An 11,801-nucleotide genomic window follows, 5' to 3' on the forward strand; every position below is an offset into this window, starting at 1 on the left:
TATGTTCATGATAAAGCTGGCTTTAGTCACGATATTCGCAATTTATGTTCACGTTTTCGTGATATTTAATTCACGAGTTTCGTGTTGGATTTTTCTGGCAGAGTAGTGTGGCCTTTGTTCGTGGTTTCAGAATCTCAGTCACGATCTCCGTAATTTTGCTCATGTTATCGTGGTGTTTTAGTCACACGTAGAGCGATTTGTATTTTTTATTTCAGGATTATGGTCACGATTTTGGATATAATAGTCACGAGTAGTGTAATTTATGTTCATGATTTCAGGATCTTAGTCACGATTTTCGTAATTTATATGCACGTCGTGATATTGAGCTCACTTTAGAATTTGACACGAGTAGTAATGTGACTCATGTTCATGTTTAATTACTGTCGGTTTTTTTACTTGGAGTAACGTGACAAAATGATTTAATTCATAAAAGCGTAACTGACATCACGAATTCGATTTGTGGCTCTATAATATATTTGTGGTGCTCAACGCCGTTTTTGTTTTCTGACCAGATATCACATTGAACCTTCCCAAATGAATAACGATGTTCGAGGTTCTACTAGTTTTCTTATATCAGCTACTCACACCAATTACAAGTTGCTAGAAGCTGGACATTATTATATGATATTTCATAAACATTTTGTGAAATAGTTCACGTGGAAATTTCAAGACCATGTGCAGAATTGCATGGAATTGAAAATGATTACGGATGTCATTTAAGTATCACAAGCACTCAAGATAGGTTGTGAATCGTGCATTACGAATCATGAACCAATACACGAATCCATGAATAATATTTTTCGATTTTCTGAACTATTACACGACCTCGAATGGTAAGCCGTGACTATTTCACTAGGAATCATGAACTGCTTTGAGAATACATAAAAATCATTTCTTGGTTTTGTGAACTACGTCATGAGCATGAGTGAGCTGTGATTAATTCGCTAGAAACCAAGAATCAGTACACGAATACATAAATAGCATTTTATGATTCTATGAACTATTTCACGAACACGGATATTGAATCGTGACTAATAGATTAGGACTCTTGAACTAGTTCACGATTACTGAAAGGATTCATGAATGATATTCCGGATTTCGTGAAATAGTACACGCCGAGAAAATATGTTTTGATGTTGTGAACTACTTCACAAGATGTAACAAATCATGAAACAGTTCACAACACATAGTCGGACTCTGAATAGTTTTCCAAAAACTATGAATAAAATCACTATTGAACCTTTGATTTTATGAATAATGTTTATAAAGTTGTGAATTAGTTCACGTACCGAAAATCGATTTGGTAATGGGTATGGCGGAAACCGTGACTGAAGTTCACAAAACAAAAACAAATATATCCACTTATAAAAGCGTTATATAGGCGCAACTGAATTGAATACTTCGCCGAAATGTCCCGAATAGCCCACATAATATGAGAAAAATACTATCGAGAATATAGCGTAACCTTCATATGTGACAATCAATGGAAATCTAGCGTCAGAGTTTCGAATCAAATGTTCCGTACGATAGGGCGATCCCATTAGCATGCATCTATTTGTGTTGAGCCTACACCCCCGTTTAAACCAAGCTGATTACTATCTGCACTCACTAGGCACTATTAAATAACCACGAGCCTATGCTCAAGAGTTGTTTTAAGCCTGAAAAAATGAACGATCGCCAAGCAAATTGGACAGCAATGTAACGATGGAGCCCTCTCATGACTGATAATAACAAACTCAGTCCAAATTCTCTATAGATCGAATCGAATAAACGGTCCATGTTGCTAGTATTGTTCAAATGTAGTTGAAAACCTAGAACATAGGCTTTTAAAAATGCAGCAGAATAAAACATCTATGTGAGTATCTTCTTCCACGATTTGAGTTAATTTTAGGGAAGACTGTAGTACAGGTATTTATTATATAAATAAATAATATTTTAGATTCGAAAAACAATCTGTCAACATAGGCACTAGATTATGTTTGAAACTGTTTTGTATAAAGTATGTGTCATAAATTGTAATTAGTGTAAAGATCTAAATAACCAAAAAAATTAAATCATTATTTGAATTTTTAATTTTTATTGCCAATTTATCATAAATATTTCATAAAAACACAAAAACTCTTGTGAGTAAAATAGATCTACCGGAAAAAGCTTATATTTAGCATATGGTTTGTGGAGCTAATTACCATTTGAATTAGCAGCGTTCCGAAAAACAAGCAATCCATTACCATTTTCTTTTGATGGAGGTGCATTGTACTTTTTTGACTGCAAAGTACCATGCGTCCTCATCAGAGTTTTCAATAGTATCAGAGAGTAGTACTGGTTAGAGTTTGACCTCATACTCAACTCGGATTGCTATCATATTCTAGTTTCGACGTTCTATTCTAGTTCCGACTTGTAAGGAAAAATAAATCAGCAATTCACAAGCGAAAAATCACAACCATACTTACCGCCCAACGTAGGGTAGAGCCAACTTTCCACTAGTGCGACTCCACTGTTAGCTCGAGTGCATAATTTAAAACGAGAGCCCAGAATACACGCAGTTCACCCTAGTTCCGACCCGTCCCGTACCATCACCAATGCTTTACGGTTGGTTCCGCGTTCGGTCTTCCGTGTTCACATTTTTTATTTGCACATAAACGAAAAAATAATTGAATATTAGATTATTCTCGAATTTCGCTTACGATCGCTCGTTTGCGCTGCTGGATCGGATGCTCTGCCGAGTGGTAACCGAGGCGAAAGTTTTTTTTTTTTTTTCAATGGTACAAATAACTCCTCATTCTTTTGCACGTGCTTAAAACGACCGGCATTCCTGTCGACAACGTCCGATTCGGTCTGTTTGTGCACACCCCTAGCAAACAGAAGAAAAAAGCAGCAACCAACGAAAACCGAGGGGGGCTGGAGTGGCTGTCAGATTGGCTAGCTGGCCTGGTCGGTTGGTGGTTTTTCCGTGGCACCGCCATGTCAGCAAACCGAATCAACACTAATTGCAACGTTAAATAGATTGGTGAAAGCAATGTAAATTTACGGATCATCTTTAATTTTGTTTGTGCTAGGAATACGTTTGGGAAAACGATAGCGTGTGTTTTGCGGCGAAGGATTGATCGGATGTTTTTTCTTTCTGTCTTCTACGTACTTTGTATGCAGAAGGAATTCGTCGTTTTTATGGCTAATCTACGGTGATTGATAGATGAGCGCGGGACTGAGCTTGCCATTCATGTTGAATATGTATTTGTGTTATGCTTGGGGAAGATAGAACTGCACAAATCATGAACTGGAAATTCGGCTCTAAAAAATCTGAATCTAGCATCAATTAGGCATTGCAAAAAACAGGAAAAGCAGGTTTGAAACAATCGAAAATTGAATTGATGAGACTCAATAACAGAGATTCTGTTTGTATTAATCAGTCTCGAAAGAAAAAAAAAGAAAACGGTTTTTGTGATTTATATTTAGTTTTATATTTGCACATCTGAAAAACAATATAAGGATGCCAAATCCTTTCCAAATCTCTTGACGCCGTCCTTTGAAAGCATTTGTCCGTTGATACTTTCAGATATGATGAAGGGTTGACTGAGAGACTAATCGAGACCACCAACTCCTGAAGAAACTCTCGAAATGATATGGCACGTTGTGTACTAGATCTTTTGAAGTAGTAGTAGTAGAGAGAAAACGGTTCCTTCAGTTCAGATAACCTAAACGAACTAATTTTAATCTTTGGGGTCGTATTGTTGGTAATTTTTTATGATCGGTGATTTTGTTGTTGTTTTGAAATATCTTGCAGTTTTCACCTATGTACGACTCGACCGGCCAGAAAAATAGTAACTTTCAATATAGGAATCATCGATAGCTAGTTGCCAGGAAAAAATCAGAAAACAAAGATTTTGTTCGCGGGATTTCGAGAGGTTCGCAGGTACTAATGGGCCTTCGAATTTTTGATGGGAAGGTGGAAGACGTGGTGTCTCTTGTTACCGTTGAGTCCCTTTGCCCTATGAGAGAGGCTCTAGCTGATAAGAATTTGAGTACTTCCACTAGTGTTCAATGGTTTTAGACAGAAGCACTCATGAGCTTCGAGCAGATCCAATTAGATTAGAAAAATCGATGTATGTAAATATTAAACTAAAAGGTCCTAGCCAATTTTAAATCGGAATATCGAATAATGGATGTTAACCGCGAAGCCCTAGCATTAGTTTGCATTGATAATATAACCTCCAGAGTATAACGGTCAATTTAAAATGTATCATTGTAATACACACCCACTTGACATACAACACTCATTAGAGTAGATCAGAGAAGAAGAGGGAAAAGGAAAATTGATGATCAAGGAAAGGAAATAAAAGGCAATAAAAGTAAATTGGGTAAAGGATAGGAAAAGTGGAGGTCTGCTACCGGTCCAACGCCAGTTTGAGGTTCTTTTCCACTTTGACCACCAAGACGTTAAGATCGGTTAAAAGTTTTAGAAGAAGTTTACACTGATAATATAAATTCGTAAATATAATTAAATCGATCATGCAATGCACGAATCCATTCATTGTTTTCTGCAACGAAGTATTTTCGTGCATTGTAACTAGTAGGTTTCGTTCATTTCATCAACAAGAATGGCCGCTTGGTGAACGAAGGTTTTCGTAAATTTTACACATTTAATGTACACTGCACGAATGATATCGTTGATAACGACATTATTTTTCGTGAATGAAACGAAATGTTTTGTTTATTTTAATAACCGTTTGTGTATATTACGAACAATCTCGTTGGTTGCACGAATTCATTTCGTTCATCTAAGAGAAGTTTTCGTATATATCTTTCCTCGTTCATATCTCGTCATTGGTTAGTTAGTTGAATTTTGTGTGAAGTAATGTGTATAACGTTAAAAGCTAATTAAATAGTTAATTTCTCCGGCTAAAGTAGTGGCCCTGTAACTAGAATCTTCATCTAACCAATAACAACGCAACAAACCGTACAGCATGACTGTTGAAGCAATCACCGACGAAGTTCACTTCGAACTAGCCGCAGCAGGAGGAAGGTTGGTCGTTGTGGATATTACCGCAGCTTGGTGTGGACCGTGCCGAAACATATAGCATTTGTTCGATCAGCTTCCGGCGAAATATCCAAAGGCTGTGCTTCTCAGGGTTGACGTCGACAGATGTACCGAAACGGCGTCGTTCCGGGGCGTGTCGGCCATGCCAACGTTTATTTTCTACCGAGCCAGAACAAAGATTGACCGGATGCAGAATTAATGGACTTGAAGCCAAAATACAGAAACATTACGTCGCCAGCGTGGATGAATCTGGAGAAGATTACGGTCATGGAATGTAGGACTTGCACAGCTTCATCCAGAAGAACCAGTGCGAATGTTTGAACGAATCGGACGACCACCCGATGGTGAATGCGCTCAGTTCCAGCGGTGGTCATCTAGCGTCCGATGGTGACAAACAGCTGATCATTTCGATTAACTTCAATCAGGTAGTCAAAATCAGTGTCATCAAGTTCAAAGCACCGCCTGCTCACGGACCGAAAAAATGTAAGAACCTTCGTCAATCAACCAAGGACCATCGATTTCGATATGGCCGAGTCGCAAGTTTCGGTGCAGGATCTGGTACTGGAACAGAAGGATCTTGTGTCGGGATCACCGATTCCGTTGCGCTTCGTCAAATTTCAGAACGTGCAGAATATGCAGCTGTTCGTGAAGGATAACCAGTCCGGTGACGAGACGACCATCGGGTCATCGATTGCAGCGACTAAGATGGATGACTTCCAGCGGGTGGCCGGGAAGAAGGGTGAAAGCCAATAAATTGTTTGAACCACCGGGAGAAGGATGGTTAGAAGGCGGTGGAAAGGTGCGGCGATGAATATGTTTGATCGTGTACCTAAAAGGTTGACGATGGTGATGCGCGTGAACTTGTTCTTTTTTAAAAATTTTCAATAAAATAATGAGCAGAAAAAATAGCACATTATTTCAGGAAATCTTCCTGAAACCTGCGGTCACGGATACGGCTACTAAACAGTCAGACCGAGACCGTCGTGATGATCAACAATTATCTGACGTATAGCAACCTCTATTGAAGCTCTTTTGATGTTGACGGTTTGACGAATGGTGCTCGTAAATATTATAAAGATATTCGTATATAGCAGCGAACAATTCGTTTGCCGAATGAAGCTGTTTCGTAATAAGCCAACGAAAGTCGTTTCGTGGTTTTCACGAAAAATTCGTAATAAAAAATAAAAGTGTTTTAATGCAACTACGAACGATTCATAATATGTACGAAAAATTAGTGTATTTTATGAAAATTGTCTGTACGAAACTAATTCCTAGCGATTTACGAATATATTCTATCAGTGTATACCAGAAGAATTAGTTAAAAGAGTGAAAAGTTATTCTTGCAGCAATTAAGTGGAAGAGAAGAAATTGATCGAGCGAAGGATTGAATAGAATCAGGTATGGAACCCTCAATGGACCCGGTAGCAGTTATCTAAAGTGATCCCTTTTCCTAATCCCACGCGCAGGACCCATTGGGATTATTTTATTGATTGCCTGCCTGCCACGTTTGGCTGACGCTGGATGTAGCATTGTTGTCGAAGGTGCAACGGTTCAACCATTGTTCGAGACGCCTGTCGATCGTGACCGATACGTGCTATCAGGTCCTAGTTCTGCCTTGTACACTGTAGGGAGATATTGGTAACCCAAGTAAACCGCCCTGCATCTATGGTTTTCCCAGCAGCATTATCAAATTCCGTCCTAGCGCGATCATCGCACGAGCAGCTCATCGAGTCCCGTCAAGCCACCAGCAACCCCTCGTGGCCGAGAGAAGTCGCCTACCAACCGTCGTAGAAGCCCCAAACTCAGCTACCAATCGCCTGTCGAAGCAGCCAGCAGCAGTCATCACCACATCGTAGCTACCCGTTTCCAGCCCACCGACGATAAATTTCCCGAGAGATCCACACCACGCCGGCCGGCCAACACACACACACACATTCGTAGTACGTAAGTGAGTAGAATAATTTGGGGAGTGCCAAAACCGCGTGTTGTGCTCTTTCTGATCAGTTTTCTCAACGTCCTTGCCGACCCCGAGAGAAAATGAGTCCCTCCAGCGGGAGTCCACAGGGTAACACTCTTACACATTTATATTTAGACTAACTAATACAATTCATTTGCTTGCCTTCATGGCATTTCATTTGAGTATATAGGTAGAAACCTGCGTTTGCCATTTCCTGGTACCAACCAAATCGCATATTCTTATTTTATTTACACTCTTATTTCTAACTAGCTATATCTAAATTCATTTCACAAATAAAACATTTTATTAATTTTGAATTGTTCTTATTTCGGCTTCACAACATCCCGGGGCCCGTTGAAACCCTCCGTTTCAACCGCTATTGCTCTTGATAGTCTGCTGTGCTGTCGACATTCGAATAACTGCCTGAGTCATTAGCTATTTCTATTGGGAGATGACGAACTTCCGTAATTGCTCGCTTGTAAAGTCCTCGAGCGGTTTTCACCAAAACAACACGCACCAATCCAGAGTCGCCTGCAAATGTCTTTACTACCCGACCAAGGTTCCATAGAAATGGCGGTAGATTATCCTGCCTCAACAACACAAGTGCGCCAAGCTGAATGTTGTCATTGGGGTTCTTCCATCTCGCGCGTTGATGCAGCTGACCTAGATAATCCCTGGACCAACATTTCCAGAAATTTTGAACTGAACGACGCATTTCCTGGAAACGTGATAATCGCGTGACCTTGAGATCGGTGCAATCGGGTTCGGGAATCGAAAACATTGGTTCCCCGATAAGGAAGTGTCCTGGAGTTAACACCGCTAGATCGTCTGGATGGTCTGTCAGAGGCCGAGAATTGAGTATGCTCTCGATGTGAACTGCTGCTGTCATCAATTCATCTGCAAAGATACGGCGGAAATGGAACTTAAAAGACTTTACTCCGGCCTCCCAGAGTCCCCCGAAGTGCGGAAACCGAGCCGGGATAAAATGAAACGTGATTCCCGACTCAAGCCAGTAATTCTCCCAGTGATCTGGGATGCATGCGGCGGATATTAAATCAGGAACGATCTCGAAGTGCACTGCTTTCACCGCCATGCATACAAAAACCGCAACATACATTTTAACGTTGGCACCTCTCCCAACTAACGGACGCACAGTAGTCCAAACCGGGCTTTGAGAAGACACGAGCAGGAGTTACTCGAACCGATGGAAGTGGTGCCATCTGTTGTTGTGAAGGTTGCCAATAATAAAGACGGGCCAGAGTGTGCCGTCTGAAGATGTAATGATCGCGCGATCAATTCCCCTGAACGATGATGTGCTGGTAACACCATTGGGTACCTGCGGTCGAACGTGTCCTTGAGGTTTTTTAAACGACTATCAAGTCGCAGCAATCCATATTCGTCCAGTATCAAATTCATGTTTTTGAGAGGCGAATTATTTCCCAAAACAACAGTGTGGTTAGGTCGAATGTTTTACATTTCTTATAAAAGAAATGTATAGAATTCGCTCAAACTTTCAAGATTTTTTCCGAGATCCGGAGGGCCGAGTCTTATATACTAATCGACTCAGCTCGACGATTTGGGACAATGTCTGTGTGTGTGTGTGTGTGTGTGTGTGTAACGGACAAATTCTCATTCGTGTTTCTCAGCAATGGCTGAACCGATCTTATCCAAACCAATTTTAAATGAAAGAACTAAAAAACAGTATGAACGCTATTAATTTGTTTTTGATTCTGATGTTTAGTTTCCAAGATATGAATGTTTGAATGCGTAAAAATGGCGTTTTTTGCATTTTTTTTGAATTATCTGCCGAAATTGACAATATAGATTAACAATTTATATGTTTTTAGACAGCTTTAACGAATACCTTTCGAACAAGCTATAGATTGTTGAAATCGGACTATTATCAAAAGAGATATTTAACATTAAATTCGGACGAAAGATTTTTATCATTTCCCATTGCCAGAAATATGACCAAAAACATGTAATCTATTATTAACGCCAAAACGGCTTATTTTAGGTCAATAGTATCTTCGGAGAATTTAATGGAGGAAATATGTCCTTTCTTTTGGTATTGTGCTTTTGCTGATTAATCCCCCTATGAGTGAGATATTTTCACAAATTTTCTTGGAAATGATTATATCGAAATGATGTCTTCAGCAAATTTGTAGCTCTTACTTTTGCGAATAACTTTACTGAAGACTTCAAATATCTATTTTGAATACTTTAAAAGTTATGGCTTGTTGTTTGTGGATTACTCTTTGTCGCCTATTTATTGTTCAATATAGTAATAATCCATTGAAATAAGCTAAACATTATTACGATAAAACGAATTTTGTATTTCATTTTTCTATCTACAACCGCTAGAAATAATCACCGAACACTTCCAAGTTGTCTGGAAGGAACTTGATAACTTATCAGTGCAAAAATGTTCATTTGTGCGAACCTTCTAATTGCAATTTTTCTAACTTATAACCATCGAATCGATCTGAAACATATCGGAAAATGAAAAGCGAAATAAATAACTCCAAGCAACGGCGTAGCCAAGAGAAGGTTTTGGGGGTTAACACTATACAACCCCCCCCCCCCCCCCCCCCCCACCACCACAACAAAAAAATTTGATTGAAGTTGAAAATTTATTGATGCAAACTGATTTAATTCAATATTACAATAACAATTATCTGATCCGTAGATTGATAACCTGTTGTTGTAAACATCATGAGGACTTTTGATAAATTATCGGAATGGGGTCCTGATATGTAACTGATCTATTGGTCTTGATTTCACAGTTGTCTAATTGCATCAATATCAAATTCCTGCCTGAAAACATTCCAATAGAAAATTACAGAGTTCTGTAATCAATCATAGTCCTCAGATTGATTTTCAAATTGATCTCGGTTTTATAGAGATGTACTGTAATAAGGGTCTTTATTTAATTGGAAGAGAAGTTAAAATTAATTTAATGTCTATGAAACATAGAACTGCTCACCAAAAAATGCATAACTTTCAACATTTGCTAAAAATGTTCTTGCCTTTCTCATTCACTCTAAAATTCGTCAATCTAATCCCGACCCGGATGGCCGAGTGTCATATGCCAATCGACTGAGTTCGTCGAGATCGGAAAATGTCTGTGTGTGTATGTATGTGTGTATGTGGAAAAAATGTGACCTCTGTTTCTCATAGATGGCTGAACCGATTTGCACAAAGTTAGTCTCAAATGAAAGGTACAACCTTCCCATCGGCTGCTATTGAATTTTTTATTGATTGGACTTCCGGTTCCGGGGTTACGAGTTGAAGAGTGCAATCACACAGCAAATTCCCATATAAACTGAAATGAAAAATTTTCAAAATCAAATTTGTATTTTTGATGCCAAATGACTTTAAAATGCATGAAACATTGAGATGTTTGACAAAAATTGATTTTTTTTGGACTTTGGTACATTTTTGTCTTTCTCATTTAGAAAGGTTATGCAATCACTCTAAAAATCGTCAATCATACTGGCCCGGAGGGAGTATGCAGTAAGGGGTTGCTACTTTAAAATTAAAACTAGTTTAAAATTTCTTAACAAGTTGAAAATTTTCGGCAGGATCTGTACCTCCCGGACCTTTCTCCATGATCCGCCGCTGGTTTCAAGCGTTGTTTCAGTATCACATAGTATCTCAAGATCGTGGCTGTCGATCCATTGTATGTATGTGCAAATCGTACTGAACATGTAATATTCATTTCCACCATTGTATTGAACATAACCAGCCATGGAATCGTAGTCTGGACAAATGAGAAAAGCACAATTGCACCTCTAGGTGGATTAAAACAGGTTTTTATTTTGGGAATGCGTCGAGTTGAGACGAAAACGTAATATGATTAATAACGAGGATAACACTTTCCGAATGTAGAGAGAAATTTATGAAAAATAACGATTTCCATTCGATTCTAGCAGGTCCTGATCGATTTTGATGAGCATTTGATTTTTGTTGTATGACCAATTATATGTATAGGTCAAATGTTTAAAATCAGTAATTTAAGGTCAAGATAGCATCATTTTGAAACCGCCAACTTCGGAGGTTTAGTATCTTCGATGAGTTTTACAAACGTTAAACAGCGCATCATTTGATAAAATAATTTTGACGGTATATCGTCCAAGAAGTATTTATGGTGATTTTTCTCAGGTTAATATTCATGACTACAATAAAGTCTCAACAAATTCGCTAGACACGAACTCTGTTACTATTTTCTGAAAAATTAATTCTGCATAATTTTAAAACTTCAAAAATTACGGTTTCGGAATTATGCCGTTTGGACAGTATGATCGATTTTCACCAAACCCCCACCAAACCGAATTTCTGGCTACGCCGCTGACTTCAAGTAAGTAGAAACAAAGTCGTTCTACACTCGTTCACAAGAAACTTCTTCGAATGCTGAATATCTATTATAATACATTGAAACCCTGATTTTATCAGCCAAATATGAACATATGTTTGATGGGCTCTAGCAGACGAACAAGACTGAATTCGAGTAAATCCTTTCTTGAGCATGTTTTCCTTATCATGAAGATGGAAATATTCAAAAATAAAAAGTTCATCATAATCAGAAATAGTTATCAGACTACATCAAGGACGGGAAGAATATTTTAACAGCTTTAGTTTATTATAAAGAAAAAAAAATTGCCCGATTTAGTCAATGTCCCCATTTTGTCAGCCTAAAATACACCATGAGACTGATAAAAATGGGTCTTTATTGTATGTATTATTCACTGTGTTTCACATTAATAGGTACATTTCATTTTTGGGGATTTTTTATTGTATCGAACTACA

At 38.5% G+C, this 11,801-nt stretch overlaps 1 pseudogene; it reads left to right on the forward strand.

The window, feature by feature from the left end:
- The first annotated feature begins 4,961 nt into the window (after positions 1 to 4,961).
- LOC131681151 (thioredoxin-like protein 1) lies at positions 4,962 to 5,788 on the forward strand (annotated as a pseudogene).
- The last annotated feature ends 6,013 nt before the right edge of the window (positions 5,789 to 11,801 follow it).

This window comes from Topomyia yanbarensis, chromosome 2, assembly GCF_030247195.1.
Source record: "Topomyia yanbarensis strain Yona2022 chromosome 2, ASM3024719v1, whole genome shotgun sequence".
Lineage (NCBI taxonomy): Eukaryota > Metazoa > Arthropoda > Insecta > Diptera > Culicidae > Topomyia > Topomyia yanbarensis.